This window comes from Pseudopipra pipra, chromosome 7, assembly GCF_036250125.1.
Source record: "Pseudopipra pipra isolate bDixPip1 chromosome 7, bDixPip1.hap1, whole genome shotgun sequence".
NCBI classification, from domain to species: domain Eukaryota; kingdom Metazoa; phylum Chordata; class Aves; order Passeriformes; family Pipridae; genus Pseudopipra; species Pseudopipra pipra.
In genome coordinates this window covers 4,630,254-4,648,959 of record NC_087555.1, presented here as the reverse complement: position 1 = coordinate 4,648,959, position 18,706 = coordinate 4,630,254, and positions in this window count along the sequence as shown.

The window sequence follows — 18,706 nt, the reverse complement described above, 5'->3', positions numbered from 1 at the left end:
AAGAAACCCCAAACCCTACACAGCTGCATTTGCTTTTTTCTTATGTGCAGCATCTCTCCTTAATACCTCATTTCCCCGGGCAGGTAAGGATGCTGCTCTGGAAACAGGGCTAGTGCTGGAGGTATCTTTAGGAATAGTTGTGCTTTCGGAAGAATTTGTAATGGGAAAGCTAGAAGATCATTTTCTCTTAGGAAGCCTGCAAAGTGCCTTCTCAAGAGGGTTGGATTATTTTTTTTCTGCCCCTTCTGCAGTCCAGAGGGGGTTGCAGAGAGAGCTGTGTTATCTCTCCCTCTGGAGACAGATAACCCTAACAGACATGAACAGAGGCCTTGGGAAGGCAGCGGAGAAACAGAGAGGATACTAAAGGCCCCAGAGAGGGCAGGAACGTGCCTTTTTCTCCCTGGGGCCTGGTGCTTAAATAGCACTGTCAGGTATGTGCTTCTCGTGTTCTAAACAAGCTTTTTGAATTCTTTCCACTTCCTTGGCCTTTCTGGGGATACCTGCATATCTTACTTCATAGCATCAGACATCTCATCCAGCTTTGCCAAGCTCAGCGCTCCCCAAATGTTGGTTTCACATCCTAAGACAGCTCTGAAAGGTCTTTGGGGAAGCTCCCAGACCACACCTGTACGTGCCAGGGGCTTGCCGGAGCCTTTCACTGGGGATTCACACGAAGTCACTTGTTGCCCAGACAGTGGGGACATTCAACAGGAAAATGGTGTCCTGTTTCTGTAACAGGGAGGCACTGCCTTGCTCCTGCCTTGTCTCATGTCCTTCTCTTAGTCATGCTGTCTCCTGGATGTCTCAGCTGAGATGCTTGTTGGGCTCCCTGCAGCGTTGGGGACACCTCACTCACAGCTGGAAAGTCTGAGGAGCATCCCTAGGGAGGCTCTGCATGTGGCTGGTGCCTGTATCAGATATCCCACTCTCCTCTACATGGAAAGGTAGGAAAAAATGCCTTCACATCTGCCCTAAGAAAGGCACTTATTGTTACAGCTCAGGAAATGCCTATTAATGGCTTGCCACAGTCCTTGGCATGAGTCAACGACTGTGATAGGGACAAGCCCCTGGGCTACACACTCATGGCAAGGGCTGCTCAGCCAGCAGGATGTGCTGCTGCCAGCAAGAAGGGGTGGGAAAAGGGGGCTTCTACCTGTTCCCAGCTGGGCCACATCCAACACAGGGATGTAAAAGGCACCTGGGGAAAGATCTCTCTGTCTGTGGGCTGATTTACAGCTCTTTGCTAGAAAAGGTAGGTGGCAGGAGGGATCTTTCCTGCTTCCGTTCATTTTCCCCCTCCACCCCCTAACTGTGCCCTAGCATTTTACCCCTGCAGAAAGGAAAAGAAAATCCCAAACCAGCAAAAAGTGTCTCTTTCCAAGCCTCAGTTCTGGAGTCTTTGTCAGTTTTCCCCATGAGAAAAAAACCCAAATGTTCACTTCAAATTCCAGTTTGCCCAGAAGAAACAATTTTAACCAGAGCCGGGTGGCAAGCTGGCTTTCCCAGAAGACAGGGACCTGCAGAAATCTTTCAGCAGTGCCCAGCACCTTGTGTTTAGGACTGTTGTCTTGTCTCTCCCCACTCCTGTGCACTCTTCAGGCAGGACTGCAGGAGCCCTTGTCCGGTATTTGGGCCGAGGTCGGCCCCAGTAATTTTGTCTTCCATTTCTGATTATATTCACTCCCCTCTTTTCAGTCTCAATTTTTGTGCTTCCATTACAGGGAAGGTCAAAAATGCCTCTGCCTGCGGGCCTGCTTTGTTAAACTTCAGATGTTCTCCAGATGTTCAGCGGGGGGGTTTATGTAACAACAACACAATTTGGGCCACATTTCTCTGTTTTCCTCTGACTAAATGCTCCTTGTTTGAGGCAACGCTGATTCACAGCCCTTCATGGGAAGGTGATGGCTGGGGAAGGAGATCACTGAGGCCACTTTACCAGTGTGGTAAGACTCCTAAAATGCATACCCAGATCATCTGGAATGATTTTGAACTATGTATTTAAGAGCCTTTCTTGTGCCTACGATTATCCCAAGAGCAGAGGTCCTTTGCCTTGCCTCTCATAGCTGTGACAGCCAAATAACTGAGTATTCAAATGGCTCTTGCTCTCCTGTGGTTTGGGGTTTGCTTTAGCTCTTATTCCCAAGTGTGTTTCAGTTTACACTTTGCATTATTTTGTCTAATTGCATGGCTTTTCCCCTTAAAAGAAGTAATATTGTATAAGGAGAAAGAATCGTGGTGTACGTAAGCTTATGGACCAGCAGCAGAGGAAAGACTGTAACCTGTTAAGAAATACAGAAATATGGGGTTGACACACAGAATTAATTCTGAGCAAACTCGAGACAATGAAGGAAGACCATTCTCCCCCTGCCCCCAGCACACACTGTCATCATCATCCTCCTTCTCCAGGGAAAGGATTTAGGAAGCTGATGGCCTCCCATAATGGTTCATGGGACGAGGGAGCATCACCAAAGCATAGTGCAGCTCTGGGAGACTTGCATTTAAGAGTTTTAGTTTTTGCTAATTCCCATCAATAATTTGATCATTTAGATTCTAGGAACCTATATAACAATGAAATTAAATAAGTTGTTATGGTCTGACCAGGATGAGAAGACTTTAATTAGACAAACAATTAATTTTTTCTATCTACCCTTAACATGGCTTCTTGGTTGTCCATAGCTAAGCCCATGGGCAAACAATGCTCTACCAGGGTCTCGCCCCTCAAAATTTCTCCTCTCTATCTGTTGGGAGTTCAGGCTTGGTCCACAGGGTCTGTTTTCCGTGGTTTTCCACAGAAAGCATATATTGCATCAGCCCAGCCTCTGGGACCTGTAGCAGCAGAGAGATCTGGAGGACATATGGCAGGAGGGTGGCTGCAGCCAGCTGGGCCAGCAGTTGCCTCACAAGAAGGTGACATGTACTTCTGAACACAGTAATGGGTACTGTTTAATTTCTTTTTCTTTACCTTTCCTGTTTCTTTCAGTTTCTTATGGATGTGGTCATCCCTGTCACATGTGGTGACTACAGAGGTGCTCACAGGAGCACCCTGAGGCAATGACACGGTCCTTCCAGTGAGGACTGGGAATGCACAGAGTGACTTATTGCCTTGAAATACTGCTGCAACCCTTCCTCCTGCCCTTGGCCTCACCAGAGTAGCACTCCCAGTCCCATCCATCACTGCAGACACCAGCAGGAAACACTTCCCAGCTTTGTCATCCCTGTGTAAATTTTGGAGTACAACATCCAAGCTGCTGAACCAAAAAGAAACGCAGCTGGGGCGTCTCTTCTCGATGGTAATATATTAAAAAGGGAAAAGAGAAAGAAATAGCAGAAGCTGGAGGCAAAGCAGACGTTTCCTACCCCTTACCTCATGCATTTGGAGAAAATTTTTTTTCTTTTTTTCTTCGCTTCTGGTTATGACACCTTATAAAATCATAGAATCATAGAATGGTTTAGGTTGGAAGGGACCTTAAAGATCATTTTGTTCCACTCCCTGCCATGGGCAGGGACACCTTCCACTTAGACCAGGTTGCTCCAAGCCTCATCCAACCTGGACTTGAACGCTTCCAGGAATGGAGCATCAACAACTCTTCTTCTTCTTTGTTCTGGGTGCCTCCAAAGGTCTTGAGAGATAAACTCTTTCTTGAGAAGAATTTTCTAGTGGAGAAAAAACATGCAAGAAGCTTTGGGGGCCATCTGTTGTTGCAAAGTCATCTGATTCGACTGCACAAAGCCGTAGCAGTCCTGGTACAACCACAGACTTCAACCCTGCCTAAAAATTTCTATTTTTTTTTTCACAATCTGTTGGCCACATAAAAGATGCTGCCTCATCAAACTCAGGTTTGTTTAGTCACTGAAGCACTAAGAATAAGGAATGACGATGTCATTAAGCCCATTTTCTACCTTAAAGGTATGTTTTACCCCACACGAGAGATCACGTTCCTTCTTCCCTTACAGAGTCATGTATCAGCTGAGATGTCTTACTCGTGTTTTCTTTTTTCTCCCATGACCTGAACACCCAGTTCTTGTTCGCAGGGTCAGAAGTCTGGAGGAGCACTCCAAGGTAATGGCAAAAAGTCCAGAGGCCTGTTCCCAGCCATGACACCTACGGAGAAGGTCCTCATAGCAGACAGGCTCACCACAGCAGCAATCTGGAAAAACTCCAAACTCGTAAGGGGTCTGAGGGTAGTGGAGGTCCCCTTACTCCTTGGTTCTGGGTGTGTTTGGGGATGGTTTTGTATGTCATCAGACAGCCTGTAGGGCCAACCTTTCTTTTCTCTTAGTTACACAATTATTATTTAATTTTGAGACCTCTACCCACCATGAAGGTATTGTAGGGACATGGCAAAGCCATTCTGTGGGGCAGATTAATAACCCAAACTAGACTTCTGGCAAGAGAACCTGGAGACTTTTGCTTTGAACAGTTGTCCTCAGGACTAGGAAAGGATTAAGGCACAAATTGTCTGTACACAGGCAGCTTTGAAACAACCTTTGACGAAGGCAAGCCCTGCTTTACATGTAGATCAGTAAGGACACAGTTGGAGTTATCCTCCAGCTTATACCAGCCAGCAGCAAATCATTTTTGAAGCTGAAATTTGAAATCTGACCTGTTATCCTGGAAAATATGAGCTTCAGAGAGCTCCCAGCCACAGAGGTGAGGTCAGGGGATACTTGACAAGAGGAAATAAATAGCATCCTTCCGCAGAATCAAGCTGAGGCAGAGAGACAGCCTGCCAAGCCTCATGGTACCCACATCCCTCAGATGTGCACTGTGATGTGCCCTTCCTGGAAGAGACTGGAGCAGCCTGAGCTGTGGAAGTTCCTGATCTCAGGAACTGCATGAGCTTTAAGGTCTCTTCCAACTCAAACCATTCTGCGATTCCATGAAAAGCCGGTCCTTTCTCGGGATGATCTCAGGATCAGCCCTGCACCTGCTTCATTTTTTCCTTTTGATGAGGATGCTCCCTCTTGGCTGCCAGACTGAAAGTCACTAGAAGTAGGTGGCTTCATTGTTAGTCCCTCCTTGCCTCATGCATGGGGGTGTAGTGGCTCTTTGATGTTCTTCCAGCTTTCCAGAAACAAGCTTTTCTTGTGTTAGGACTGGGGGGATTAACGCCTGCAGGCGTAATAAACCTCGGATGCTGGTGTACACCAGAAAGGGAATTCTGCCCTTCATTCTGCATTTCATGTCAGAAATGCATCTCTTGCAGTCAGACTGAACCAAATCACACAGCAGGTGCCCAGCCCAGCTGCATGACCCCATACTGCACTGAAGGCATGTCAAGGCCAGCCCTTGCAGCCGAGGTCCTTGGAGGGCAGCCAGCAGTTTCAAGACCTGTCCTACAATATATATTTGCAATCTATAAAAGATCCCTTCACCTCTGATGCTACTGCCCTGGTCCTGGCCTGAGGCAGCTGCTGGGGAGAGGAAGTGGAAGGACAGGCTGCAGGCAGTGTGGGTCTTAGCACCCCATCTTGAAAGCAGGCTTTGCCACATGGCACAAACCTGGTGTAATGAGACCTTAAAGACCCTTAAACGTGATTCTAAGGTTGCCCCTGAAGTTTTCCTCTGTCTCTCTTCTCTTCTGTCCCAACAATCAAATCCCATTCCCCTCAACTAGCATTTCTTGTGGCTTAAGAGAAAGCAAGCAGGGCAGGAACAAGCGGGAATAACCTAGATCCCACAGTGTTTCACTGCTTCAAAGGCACGGGGAAAAGGCATATCTGCCATACCCTGGATGGTGTTTCATTCCTGGCTCAGCTCTAGAAAGCAGTTCAAACCTTCATAAACATGGATATTAACTCAAAGCACTTGCCTATAGCTTCTGAAATCCCTGCAAATCCCTCTCTTGCCCTAAAAGAATCCAAACCCTCAGGAGCCACAAAGTGTTTGCTCATTCATCTGAGTTGTGCTTATTTATGCATAAATGGGAAATTCAGCATGGATTATTTCTCTGGGTTTCTGGTGATAAAATTACCCCTTCATATAAAATTATGTTTTGGTTAATGTGAGAGCTAAACACAGTTACATACAGTATTTGCTACGGGACTTGAAGTATTTGAGATTTTTCAAAGGCAGCTTGTAAAACCAGAATGCTGCTTTTCTAGGGCAAGCCTATCCCAGATAAATCCCAGGCCATGAGCAGCAGACTGCAGTTTTTTCTGGCTCCAAGAGCCCAATGGGGAAGCACTGGGCACGTACCAAACAAGACACAGCCGAGGGCGGCTGGATGAGTCCCATCTGGAGCTCCACAGCTCCTTTGAAAAGTGTGTCAAAAGGGGTCTGGCTTGCAGGGGAAATGAGAACATGTGGCAGATTACTGTGCCTGAAACTGGCCGTCCCAACAGCAGCCTGGGATGTGACTCGAGGCACCACAGCATCCTGCTGGAAGTGCCATTTACTGCTAGGCAGGAACAGACTGGCCTTGCACAAATTTCCTTCTGCAGCATCCCTGGTCTCACCATGACTGGATAATGTGCAAAGAAGGGCCACCATCAGGAGGATGGTGGAGGGTCTGGAGGGGAAGCCATATGAGGAGCAGCTGAGGGCACTTGGGTCGTTTAGCCTGGAGAAGAGGAGACTGAGGGGAGACTCATGGAGGGGCAGGACTGATCTCTTCTCTGTGTGACCCATGACAGGACCTGAGGGAACAGCTGGAGCTGGGTCAGGGGAGGTTTAGGTTGGATATTAGGAGAAGGCTCTTCCCCCAGAGGGTGGCTGGGCACTGAACAGTCTCCCCAGGGAAGTGGTCACAGCCTCAAGGTTGAAAGAGCTCAAGAAGCATTTGGACAACACTCTCAGGTACAGGGTGGGATTGTTGGGGTGTCCTGTGCGGGGTCAGGAGTTGGACTCGATGATCCTTGTGGGTCTCTTCCAACTCGATATTCTGTGATTCTATGACTCTGTGATTCTATCAAACCCAAACTGATTGGCTCTACACCTCATCACCACAAGGGGATTTGGGATTTCCTGAAAATTCAGAGTTCCTTGGTTTCACAGTCTACGTTTTTTGCAGGGCCTGGGAAGCCCCTTATTGATGTAGCAAGACATGGCCAAAAACCACTCTGATGGGAGATGCTCCATGACTGAATGGTGAGTCAATGATGGCATTCCTTATGCAGAATTCAGGCATTGCCACATCCCAGGAGCTGTCTCATATACTTTAAACATGGCGGTTGACAAAGATGTTTGAGTAATATTTCTTTTTTTAATGTCTGGTAGGTTATTAGGTAAAGATAAGAGCTGGAAAAATATTTTGGGAGCTATTTAGTTGGTGACGTATTGCAAAACAAAGAAATTAAGAGTTTGTCTGAGCCCAAAACTGGAGGAAATGTGGGAAATGAACCTCTATCCCTTCATTCCTGTGTGAAAGAAATTCTGTGAAAACCCTCTTTATAGCAGGGACAAGAGGTGAACATGTCTGAAGTAAAGTTATCCAACTGTATCAGACAGGTCAGAAGCTGACAAACTGGTCCATACAAGTCACGTTTCTTTCCAGTTATAAAGGAGGTCATCGTGGCTGTTTCAGTGGCTCCTTGTGATCCAAGGAGTACACACCACCCTTCAGCTCCTGTAGAGCATTATGTATTAGGAAGAAATATTCAGAAGAACTTCTTTCCTGTGAGGGTGGGGAGGCTCTGGCACAGGTTGCCCAGAGAAGCTGTGGCTGCCCCATCCCTGGAAGTATCCAAGGCCAGGTTGGACGGGGCTTGGAGCAACCTGGGCTAGTGGAAGGTGTCCCTGCCCATGGCAGGGGGTGGAATGAGATGATCTTTAAGGTCCCTTCCAACCCAAACCATTCTGAGATGCCACGATTCTATGATTTTTATGCAATTTTTTCATGAACTTGTATAGTTGAATCAAGCCTGTGACCACTTTGCCCCTGTTTTTTTTTCAGTCCCATGATTTTGATAGCCAAATTAGAAGCACGTGTTCACTGTGCAGTTGCAAAACTGAGACTGAAATGCTCAGTTGACCCACAAACACTGGGCTTTTTTGTTGCACTTAAATTAATGACTGCTTGTTCAACACTGGACAGGACACACGTGCTGCATTAGTAAAAACAAATTTATTACTATGCACACTTTTCCCAGGAAATTTGCATCAAAATGGCCCAAAAAGACCCTTGAATTCTATTAAAACATTTGAAATGTAGTCTTAAATCTTAATCATTCAATGAATAGGAGCCTAATAGGTTTTACTGTACCTTAAGAGAAATTTAGTAATCAAGTGATTTTAATAGGATAAGAGGTAACAGGCATAAACTGAAACACACGAAATTCCACCTGAACACAAGGAAGCATTTTTTTTTTCCAGTGAGGGTGGTCAGACCCTGGAACTGGTTGCCCAGAGATGTTGTGTGACCTCCAGCTGTGGAGATACTCAAAACCAGACAGGGCACTGTCCTGTGCAGCCTGTTCTGGCTGGCCCTGCTCAAGCCAGGGGTTTGGACTGGATGGTGCCTGCCAGCCTCAACCATTCAGCAGTGATTCTGCTGGTCCCCATGTCAACAGAGGCAACAGAAAGTCCTCTCTTCAGAGCCCTGGGTTAGTCAGGGTTTCAGAGGAAAGCAGTCTGCAATCCCAAGGCACTCACTACACAATGCAGAGGAAAATTAAAGAGAGATCTTCTTGCCTCTTGAGCACATTGCCTTGGCTCAGAAAGGATTTGGAAAGTGTGGGGTAAGGTTTATAAACTCAGAAATGGTTCCTGACTTCTTATTTCAAGGTAATCCTGCTGGATTTGGGACCACCCCTGCTTCAGAGCGCCCAGAGCCAGGCTTCAGGAGCTAGGCACCCCTTGCCTGCTATCTCCAGTGCCTTTGTGTTTGTCTTTGTGTTTCTGATCACCAAGCTCTACCTGGGGATAGTGGAGCAGTTGCAGGGGGTGGGGGAGGGCATCTGCATGGCTTTTGTCTGTGTGAAAGAGCAGCAGTTACAGAAAGGGCAGAATCTTGTGCCGATTCTGCTGCTTAGTCATCCTGCAGTAACTGTGACTTGGCAGCTGGTCTTACCCCGTTCCTTACAAACGTTTCCATTTATGGCTAGGATTTTTTATTTCCCTTTGCCTCCAATCACCACACAGCTGGAAAGTCTCCAAAAGGGAGAAGCCATGGGTTTACATCAGGAGAAACCAGCTGTGTATATTCATACCTTACATTTCAAGTCAATCTTATAGGAACACACCACCCAGCATGCTCCAGGGATGCATTATGGATCATTCTGGCCAGAAGCAAGTGCTGTGCCTGTCCAGTGGCAGGAGCACAGATGTCATTGTAGTTGTCAATATTTTCCTTGCCCAGGGCCCAGATATGCTGTGAAGGAGAAAGCTGCAGCCATATGACCTGGTTGTCCTTGCGAGCAGCTGGGTGCTGTGCCTGGTCCTGCCAGGGACACCGGAGAAGGGATGGCAACGAGAGCAGATGCTGGAGACCCTCAGGGCTGTGTCCATCCTCTCTCCAGAGCTGTAGCTCCTGAATGCTCCTTTCTGTCCCCTGGGAAGAGAAGATCTGGTCACAGAGACCCAGCATGTGCGATCCAGGTTCCCTCCATGTGTTACAGATGTGCAGGTTTACGATGTGCTCTGCTCCGGCAACCTGATGGAAAAAAGCATTCCTGGCTTATGAAGAGCTTTAGGGCAGATAAAGCAGAGTCATGACCCAAGCTGGAAAAGGGATGTGCCTGCTGCGAGCTTATTGCTGTGGCTAGAGCTGGAGCCTCTGGGGGAACAGCACTAGGATGCTGCCCCCCCCCCCATCCTGCTCTCACAGCTTGTCTTGTGCCCCTTTCCCATGTCCTGCTCACATGGAGAACACAGCACAGTCAGCTGAGAACAACCACGCAGGACACTAGATTGATAAAATAACTGATCTTTCATCTCAGGCCAGATTCCAGTAAGGCAATGAAAACCCTGCGCTTTTTGCTCCTGCTCCATGTATTTTTGTGGTAGTTTGGTGTGTGGCTCAGTGAAACCTGGACTGACCAGCCAGAGGTGGCTGCAGATGGACTCCCCTCCCATCCCCTCTCTTTTTAGAGAAAGAGTGCAAAGATGGGAGTACTGACCTGGCAACCTCCTTTTCATCAGGTCACAGATAACCTCACCGTGTCTGAATTGTTTCCTTTCGACCCTTTGGCTGGGTTCTGGATATTCTGTAGAAACGTGGGATTTCTGGAGAAACCTTCTGAAAACAGAGCATTGTTTTTTCCAGCCAAAAGGGCCTCATCTCTGCCAGAGCTGATTCCTTCACAATTAAAGCATTCAGCTCCTATGAACAGGGAGTCTCCGTGGGAAGAACAAACGTGGTGTTATTACCAGGACCTGCTGAGAAAGTTCTACTTACAGCTCTTATTATGACAAGGGCTCAAGAAAAAAAGATGGGAGCCATTTAAAACCATTACAGCACAGCATAGCATCCCTCACCCCATGTCTCAGGATGCAGAGATGTGAGCTATCTACTTCCCTAGAGCTTGAGTGCTACCCAGTCCTTTCTTACACCCACGCAGGGAGAAGAAAAGGAGAAGAAGCTCTGAGAGGTGCGAGACCCCACAGCTCTCTCTCCCCAGCTGAGAAGCTAGACTGGGATAGGTTCTGCTCCAGGAGAAACTTCTGTCACCTGTCCTGATGGTCTGAATATGGGACCTGGATCTGGGACCCTGACCTGATGGCCTGGATCTGGGACCCTGTCCTGATGGCCTGGATCTGGGACCTTCATCACCCAGGGATGGAAAGTCCAACTGACAACTTAGGGTGTCCAAGGAGCTGCTGATGGGGCACTAATGGAAGCCTCCTGGTTGGAAGGCAGCACTGAAGCTGCCCCTAGAGCTGATGCAGAAGCAGATGGAGAGAGGGGAGTGACTTCTCATCACCAGAGGGGGACCCCAACACTTGGTATAGGAAAATGGGGATATGCTCCTGTGGTGGCTACAATGGAGCTAGAAGACTGGAGCTGATGGGATGCAGCTGATGGCTCAGGCGAGCAGGCTGCTGGGGCACCTGCTGTCCTGTGCAGGGCAGAAAACCTTGGGGACAAGTGGAGGGATATATGGAGCAGTGGGTCAATCTTGCTGTTTTGAGGGACAGCCCCATGGAGTGACAGGGCACGGAGTGCCATTCAAGTAGTGGATGTGTTCTGGGATGTCTGTTCTGCACAGGGAAGGGATGGAGGTTGTTACAGTGCAAACCCTGTACAGGGCCTCCATAGGGGCACGGGGTGCAGATTGTCACCTATGTGTGTTTGAACTTGTGACACCTTCTTAAATTTGGTGTTTTATAGGATGAGGAGGTTATCACGTCCCACCCAAATCGTCTGTGAGGAAAGGTAGCACCTACAGAACATAACTGTTAAGGCTGTGATGATGTTAAAAGACTTTATAATGAACGTATTCAAACCTGTATCCAAATGACAGCTTTTAAATACACATTCTCCTGAAATAGGGACTTTGGGCTGCATGAAAGCAACTCCTATCTCTGGCAACAGACTCTTAAGTCAGCATGATGCTGTTGAAACTGGGGCTGGGGCTGCTAATGGGTGTCAGCAGCTCAGAGGCAGCAAACTCAGGCTGTGATCTTTACTGGCATTTCTGGTTCAGGTCCTCTCTGGTGTGCTCCAGCCAGCAGGCAGGCAGCCCAAGTGGATTTTCTTGGTGGCTGCAGCACATATACTCAAGGCTGCTGGGAGACAAATATAGACCTGGTACCTCCCATGCTCCCACACCTCTTCCCAAAGGTTTAAAGAGCAAAACCTCAGACCAGAGGCAAGCTTGCTGTTTGCTCCCAGAGACAAATCAGGACAGAGGCTTTGCCAAAACCAGCTGCTGACTCCTGCTGCCAGTCCTCAGTCCTCCCCAAAAAGATGTGTCTCCCTGCGGTCTCTCAATGGGATCCATGTGTTCTTGATGAGAGGCCTGGAGAACTTAATCATCCCTGGTCTGGGGTTTTTTATCTAGCACTCCTACAGCCTTCAATTATCTGGATTCCCCAAAAGGGATGTGGGAGGCTGATTTTCCCACAAGTCTTCCAGTGGCTCCTGCAAGTCCTTCCTTCCCAAATCCCTGTTCCAGCATCACAGAATCAGAGAATATGCCAAGTTGGAATGGACCCACAAGGATCATCCAGTCCAACTCCTGGCCCTGCACAGGACCATCCCCAAGAGTCACACCACACGCCTGAGATTATCATCCAAGCGCTTCTTGAACTCTGTCAGCCTTGGTGCTGTGCCCACTGTCCTGGGGAGCATGTTCAGTGCCCAACCACTCTCTGGGTGAAGAACCTTCTTCTAATATCCAACTTAAACCTTCCCTGGCACAATTTCAGGCCATTCCCTTGGGTCCTGTCGCTGGTAACCACAGAGCAGAGCTCAGTGCCTGCCCCTCCTCTTCCCCTCATGAGGAATTTGCAACTGCAATGTCTCCCCTCAGCCTCCTCTTCCTTCATCCTTTCTCACTGAGCTTGTCCTTGTGTCTCTGCAAGGGTGGGCTCTGCTAGATCATCTCTCAATCACAGACTCACCTTTTATTTCTTTGTGTCTGACAGAGATGTGCTGAGCAGACAGGATGGGATTCTACCTTGTGAGGCGTGCAAAGGTGAGCGGGCTGCTTTCAGGGATGCTCACATTTGCTTGAGCTCATGCACGCTTCAGCTATTAAGCCTTGAAGCTTCTCCTGTGAGCAGGTGAGCCTGCCACAATCACTACCACAGTTTTAGGAGAGGCACAAATTATTTATTTCATGATTTCATGGCAGGGCATGTTTTTAATGCAGCTTTTCTAGTTATGCTGCTGTGTGAAGAGGCACTCGGGTAGGTAACACCAAACCTTTTGAGACCCTTTAGACTGCCAGAGTGATGCAGGGGAAATCTCAATGTAAAATGAAACCCTGGTATCTGTGCCTAAGAAAATAATTTCTAAAGAAATAAATAATGCCTGATTTCTTACTCATTTCTGTGTCTCTCTTAGTATTTCACCTTTGTAGATGGAGGCTGTCAGAGCCTGAATGGAAGAGGAACACAAAGGAAGGTGAAGAAGTGTAGGTAAAAGAACTGTGGGTAAAAAGAAGAGCTGGAGGTAAAAGAAGAACTATGGGTAGCAGAAGGACTGTATGTAAAAGAATCATATGTAAAAGAACTGTATGTAAAAGACAGTAAGTACATGCTTTACTTTCCCCTCCCCACTCTTCATTTTGTTTATCACACACTGAAGCTGGAAAATCTCAACCCTCTTTGGACTGGAGATAAGCATTCCAGTTCCACTGGCAGCCTTAAGGAAAATGAGTATAAACACAAGATGTTATTTATTGTGTGTATGTGATCAAAATGCTTTCCTTTGGTGTTGGAGGTTGGGCTCACGTTAATGCTTAAATGAAGAGCACAGACATTCAGTTACCCTGGTAAAAGAAGATGTTGCATCTCTGGCAAAAATTTTAACTTCCTCGTGACCCTGATATCTCATCTTGATTTAAGGTACCATCAAAAAGGAATCCAAGGAAGGATGGAATATAGCTCTGCTAACTTGCCCTGCAGAGTATTTGCTTTGTCTCAGGGGAATACCAGTTTAATAAAACTTTTTTTTTTTTTAATAGGGTTGGGGTTTTTTTGTTTTACTTTTTAGTAAGACTTTTGAATCTAACTCAGATAAGAATCTTTTTCTAACCACTTATTACATATTTAATTATATTGCATTTCTTACATGCCCAAAACTGCTGTTCAAACTTTTATGACAATTGGTGCAAATACCATTTTCCTTCTCAGTTCATCTGACGGGAGAGGGGAATTTTATTGCCGTGTTGTACTTGGCCAGGAGGACAATTCATTATGGAATTATACATTTCTTCAGTATCAATACAGCCACAAATGGGACGAGGACCTTGCTTTGTGTTGAAGCAAGAATTCCAGCATGTGTGTAAGGGAAGGGGAGGTGTTAAGTGTCGTGCCAAAAGCACAAGCAACACTCTGCTCTACGTGACCCGGGAGCTGAGCCGAAGAGCTGCACAGGGTTCCCTGGATTCACATCAAATACGTGAGAAGCAGCAGCCATGGAGCAGTGGAAGAGCTCAGCAACCCGAGGAACAGCAGCTGGGTGGCTGCCCACTGTCCTCCCCAAACAGGGGTGCCTGGAGAGCTCCCTGCAGCCTCCACCCCAGCGGAGGGAAGCAAGTCCTGGAAGGGCTCAGCACATAAAATCAGTTCAAGGAGGGCTGGAAGGAGCATTGGGATTTTGCTTCCTGACTTGATGATTGAGGTGGACGCAGATTTCAGAGGCCTCTGTCACTCAGAGGCACATCTGTGTGCCTGTGGCACTGTTATCAAGACTTGAATCAGCTGCAAAATTTGGGTTTCTCAAGTTATTTTGCAAATCACTGCGATTACAAAACTGTGCAAAAATTTTGCAAATTATTATTAGTTTGACCTGTGAAAAATTTGGCCCCGTGTTCAGGTCATGAAAGGGGCGGCAATGGAATCCCTTGCTCCAGGACTGCACTGGTCTTCCAGAGAGTTTGGGGTGATGTTGTTCGCCAGCAGCCAAGCACAGCTCCCTACCACTGCAGAAACTCAGCTCTGAGCCCTCCCACTCCTGAGGGGTCGTGAGGATTAGGGGTTTTCAAAACCTCAATTTAATGCTTTGTCTTGATGAGCATCTTTAGTTACCAGGTGCACCCTTGAAGTCACAGATTTTCATTTATGACCTGAATCACAGGTCCCTAAAGCCAGTAAAACCCCTCTCTTTGGTTTCAGTGTTGGTGTTTTTTACATGTTTCCTTTCTAATTCCTTTTCACAGGTCCCACTGAAATGGAATTACACATAATCTGCCCTAAGGATTCAGCTCAATACAAGGGTTGATGTTGGAAACGTTCCTGTAAGACCCAAAGGCAGAATAGCATGGTTACAGAGGCAAAGCTGGGATTAAAGATACAATTAACATTTCACATAAATCAGCTCAGTTACTGAACCCTGAGGTGTCCTTGCCAGGCCACCAGACTCCTGAGGGAAGTCACTGGAACCGGGGCCAGCCTCCTTCCAGCCCAGCAGCCCACACTGCTATACCTCCACATTCAGAGAAAAAGCCTTTTTTTCCCTATCTGCTCCATTTCAGCCCCCTCTTTTCCCAGGATAAGGCACTAATTAATTCCTTACCTTTCTATTTATACCCATTAGTCATTGCAAAAGTGTCCCCCAGTAGATTTACAGTTAAACATAATGCGTATGTCTCGAGGGAATATTATTCATGCAGTTAGCTGAAACCTAATAGAGAAAGTCTCTATTTTATTTGTAACCTTAGCCAGAGTAGTCATTTCAGGAGGGGGTGGCAAGGGTGTGCAGTACCTCCAGGCTCCAGCAAATGTTTAGATAGGAAGGAAAATGAAATTTCTTTCTTAGGTCTGTACATGGCGTTAAGGACCGTGGGTGGGGTGGGATGTGACTAAGTTCAAAAATGTACTTTTTTTTTTTTTGAACCATCACTAGTATAAAGTTAGGGAGGGGAATGAGGTTTCCTCTATAAACTATGTGGGTTTTTTTCTCTTAATTTCATGGAAACACCACTGCAAATTTTTCCTTCTTGTTTCTCTGGTGACAAGAAAATAAAACAAATGCAGCTGTGTCGTTGTGCTCTCGCTCTATTGCACTGCAAAGCCCCAAAGACACAAACTGTCTGTTTTAACTCTTTTCCCTATCCAGGGCTGTGAAACTAAAGGTGTTTTGAAATCTCCACAAAGATACTCCAGACCACGGAGGCATCAGACACCACTCTAAGGTCCTGCCCTGCCAGGGAGCTGGAATGCAGTTGCTTCGCTATGCAAAGGCTCTTCTCAATGAGTCAACAAGTTTTGGGACTCAACTGTCTTGACTAGCTGCCTGGAAAAAAATGTGCTGCAAGAGGTGAAAGCATCAAAAAGCATGGATTGGGAAACTGGTAAAAGGGGAATTATTCTGGGAGAAAGGGTTCCAGCCCATGCTTTCCTCACTCTCTCTGCTCTCTTTCACCCATTCTTCATAGAATCACAGAATATCCTGAGCTGGAAGGGACCCACAAGGGACCCACAAGTCCAACTCCTGGCCCTGCGCAGGACACCCCAACAATCCCACCACATCCCTGGTTTTGCTGTCCAAACACTCCTTGAGCTCTGTCAGCCTTGAGGCCATGACCACTGCCCTGGGGAGCCTGTTCAGTGCCCAGCACCCTCTGAGGGAAGAACCTTCTCCTAATATTCAACCTAAACCTAAATTTTTTGCTTGTTGTGTTCACATATAGTCTTGTGTTGGTGCTACCTGGCACCTCTGGGAGAGCCCTGGGCAGCCTCACTTCCCCTGGTATTGAAATGCCTGACAACAGCTCTTCCAACCAATGCATGGTGGTAAGGAGACCAGGAAATGGTCTGCTGGAAGCCCTGGGAATTCACCCTGTCAGGAGAAATCAGCTGCAGGAGAGGTGAGCCACCATAGAAAAGCTGACTCTAGACAATAAGCTTGGACTGAGCACCTGAAGGTAAAATACTAATAGGTTCATAAATATGGCCTTAATTACTTCAAAGACCCAAAAAAATTGTGCAGCTTGGCACAGGAGCCCTGGAGCATCCTCAAGCCAGTATCCCCAAACCCTGAGAAGAGAAATCTCAAGCAGAGGGGAAACAAATCTTCGAGGAAGGGTCTCCACACTAGTGGGATCTAAATAACTGTTTCAGGAGGATTATTAGAAATTATGGAGAAGGAGGCTTTCTCACAACTGTATCTAAACAACACAGAGCCCTGGGATGTTTCATCCTCTAAGGATCTTGAGCTCCAGGGAAAAAACACGCACAATGGGCCTGTGCCTGGCAAGGCTTCAAAACTGCTGTAGGCTGGGGAAACCTTGGGGCTGTTTATAATAAAATTCTAGAAACTCCAAACAGTCCTCCCTTATGTGTTAGCAAACAACAGTTTATGAGCATGAGAATGCTGTGTATAAAAACTGGGTGCTAAGTAAATAAGAACTGCATGAGCATGGGGGACTTAAAAGTTAACACTGGGATATTAAAATACAAAAAAGTATGCAAAGCCTCAGATTGCACTTATGTGTTCATGAGGACTCTCTAAACATCCTGGAGCACTTGGCTTTAATGGCCTAAATCCCAGGAAATGCTGCTAAAATATGGTATCAAAACATTTACTTTTTTCTTCAGAAAGATTCCCCTTTGTGCTTCATTTTACTGCAATTTGAGAATGTCAAACTCAGTGGGGGCTGTTGCTCATGTGCATGACCTGGGTTATTCTAGAAAATAAGTTTATTTACTTTTTTTTTTTTTTTTTTTTTTTTTTTTTTTTTTTTGTAATATGTTTTTTTAATAGATGTCTTCTCCTGGGCACTGGCAAGGATGAGCAAGACCTGACTTGAATGCCTCGGGGTCCACCAAGTCTGCGCTCAGAAGATGGCCCAGCACAGGGTATGTTGTAGTAGGAGTCTGATGGAGATCACCTGATGAAGGTGAGGAGGTGGATGAAGTTTACTTCAGGCACTCAGAGAAATCATCACAGCCATAGGCCTGAGAGAGCAGCACGGCTGCGCATGACTACCCCAAGAGGTTTCTTGAATGGTTTGAAGGCAGTTTCCTGATGGAGGTGCTGAATGAACCAAGTAAGAGAGAGGATCTTTTGGACCCACTGCACGAACACAGAGAGGAACTGGCTGAAAATGGAAACTGGTTTCCATAGGTGCTGCTCGAGTGTCACAGAATCATGGAATCATTGAGGTAGGAGAAGACCTGTATGATCATCGAGTCTAACCATAAACCCAACACTGCCAGTTACACCAGAGAACTCTTGGTGAAGATGCTGACACAGGATACTCTAGAAATGCACCTTTGTAAGCACTGGCAATGAAACAGAATTGTGTTTATTATTTTCACCTGGTAGTTCAGGTGTTTTTGCAAACACCAAGAGCCTGAGCAATGTGTTCCTGTCCATCAGGACTGATGGGTTAGCAGCTTACTCTGAGATCTTTTGAGACACATCCTTCATTTTTGTCACTATTTGGCAGTCAGTAGAGTGAAATAAGAGTTAAATTGTGTTTCCTCATTGCAATTGCCTTGTCTGTGGCAGCTGTGGCCTGATCCTGGTACCTTCACACTGTCCATTTACACAGAAGTTTGGAGAAAAAGTTATAGCTCAAGGGATAACAGGTCATGTTCCTGAAAGTCATTGCTGTTCTCCATATTTGTTGTTGGGATATTTGCCCCATTTTTCATTTAGCAGAGCAAAAAAACCAGCATGTGAAATTAAAAATAATTATAAAAATAAAATAACAACAAACCCCTAGATTTCAAGGAGCATTTGGCTAACAGTCCCAGGCACATGGTGGGAATTTTGGTGTTCAACTGTGCAGGGCCAGGAGCTGGACTCAATGATCTTTGTGGGCCCCTTCCAACTCTGGATATTCTATGATTCCATGATTCTATGAACCCAAACCCAGAAAAGAATCAATAGAAATAGGCAATACTCAGACTTGGATGACTCTGACCAAGACTTGGATATTTGCAAAGGCAATGATTCTGTGATTCTATGCAAGCTGCTCTTTTTTGAAATGCTCTTGTTTTTTATTTGTTCCAGTCAGGACACGTTACTAGGATGGAAAGAGGAGTAGGACGGCAGGAGGGAAGAAAGAGAAACACTATTTGATGGTATAAATATGTGGGGCAGCAATGCCAACCACGAAAAGGGGCCTCTCATCATGGAAAAATAAG